Genomic DNA, 2,290 nt, shown 5'->3' with positions numbered 1-2,290 from the left:
AGGTCAAATAAATGTTTTATGAAAAGAATATGTTTCCAGGCAACGGTAAGTGCATATAAAGCACACGCAAGGCTAATAATTTATTTTTTCTTATTTTCTGTTCATCAGTCAGGATTCTTAGTGTATTGATTCGAAACATTTTCAAATTTTCGCTGAGAGTTTTGCCTAGCGCCATTACATCGAAATCCCCCTCGATATTTGACGACATTTGAAATGTCAGCCCAGTTAGCGAGCGACATTCGTTAACTGGGCTAGGCCCTCAGCCCAGTTAGCGAACGAACAGTGTATTCTAATATTGACGGAGATTAGGTTTTTGTAGGGATGAGAACAATAAGCCATGTAGTGAAGCGAAAGAGAGGCTTCTCTAAGCCAATTACGTAACGATGCACTTTTGTCGCGCGGGAAATCATTTATACTAGTCTCGATCGAAGGTTGTAGGGTGATTCGACGTTGCGGCGCCAACATAGGCAAAATAGTACATTCCCGTTTTGAGAAAGCAAAGCCTTGGGGCTACTTCACGATTCGAATCTCGACCTTCTGTTTACCATACACAGACTTCGCAGCCAACTGTTTAGTGTACAAGACAATTGCGGGGCTAGCGCTACGATTCCACTGACACTAACAGTCTCTCCCGAGCTAAGACTCGAACCTACGACGACTGGCTTTTTAGACCGGCATCGTACCTCGAGACCAACATTTCCCATTTAGTAGGTCTATAATTCTGACGACCGTGCTAGGGAAGTTCAGCATTTCGGCAGAGTTCGATTTTTTTCGTTTTTACAAGGATTAACAATTTTCAATAGAATATTTCAAATAATCAAATTGCAGTTTTCTGCATTTAGACGGATGTATAGAAGGTTTTCAAATCGATTGCTGCAAGAACGAAGGAAATCTATCAAAAACTCACCGGTTTATTGGCATTTGAAATTGGTCATATTTTTCACACTTTCCTTCTTGAGAGACGTAGCTCTACGTCAGAAAAACCTCAGTGAAATTTGTAATATCTCTCCAGATAGATCCTGATGTCAGCTTTTTCACACAGAAGGACATTACGCACAATATCTACACAATAGAGCTCACTGAAGTGCTTTGATTGTGTGTCTCTCAGGGCCGGATTTAGGTGCCGGGTGCCCGGGTCAGATATTTTCACAGGGCCCTCTTTTTTGAAAAAAATTAGAGGTTGGGGGAGGGGTGATAAAATGGACACCCTAAGCCATTTCCCAATTCCTCCACAGTTTAACACTACAACTATGAGTCGATAGCGCACATTAACTGAGTCACTAATGGTTGATACAAAAAATAAGAAGAAGTACTAAAATATAGTATTTTTCGTAGTTTTCATGAGCATTTTCGAAAGCATTTTTTTGGGGGTAAAATGGACACGTGTGGGTGAAATAAAGATAGGGAGGTGGTAATATGAACACCTTGGGCGTGAACATTAATTATACCTTTACGGATACTAAATTGTTTCTTCATAACACGTGACACACTTTTGCATTGACCAACAGGTCCGGACCTGGTGACCATAAACAACGGCTTGATTCGATGTATTTCATATTAATCTTTTTTTATCAAATCCGTATTTGTACTTTTTCATCTGCTTCGATTTTTCTTTGAGAGTTTTTCATTTTCCTGTGCCTTTTCATTGTTTTCTAAACGTTATTTTTTTCTTTTAAGTCATTTCTACTAGATAAACTTGAATACTTTTCTGTTCTATTTTTCTGCTCTGTCTTTTACGTTCAACTATTTTTTATAGACTTTAGCGTAATCATTTTCTTGCTAATATTTCTGTGATACACGCAAAGTTTTTCCGTATTACTTAATTAGCAATAACGTGAAATGGCTCTTTAGGTAACAAATCTGTTACTTAAAAAGCAATAAAGTTCATCTCCAGCCAAGTAACAACACGTACTGTCACATATTTAGAACTTGTTACGGGAGTGCGACTATCTAATAAAGGACGTTTCAAACACATGCAAAATTTTCTCTGTCGAAAAATGCTCCCTTTTCATCTCCAGTCAAGAAATAACACCGTCGCATATGTTGTACATGCGCTGCGAGGGCGACTGTCCCTGCCGCAGGTTAATGTGCAGCACTACTCAGAGCTGTACATCAACTCACGGCAAGACAAACCGTCATCGCAACTCAAACCGTTCCTTCTATCTCCAATTCATCCGGTGTGCATGTATTAGTTTGTTGTACGCATACGGAATAAAGACATAATATGACAAGAGTTGCCAAGCAGCATTTTTCCCGTCATACAGTATGCAAACGTAGATGATTTCAAAAA

This window comes from Wyeomyia smithii, chromosome 1 (genome assembly GCF_029784165.1).
Source record: "Wyeomyia smithii strain HCP4-BCI-WySm-NY-G18 chromosome 1, ASM2978416v1, whole genome shotgun sequence".
Taxonomy (NCBI): domain Eukaryota; kingdom Metazoa; phylum Arthropoda; class Insecta; order Diptera; family Culicidae; genus Wyeomyia; species Wyeomyia smithii.
The sequence above is the reverse complement of the archived record's forward strand: the minus strand, read 5'-3'. Positions refer to the sequence as shown.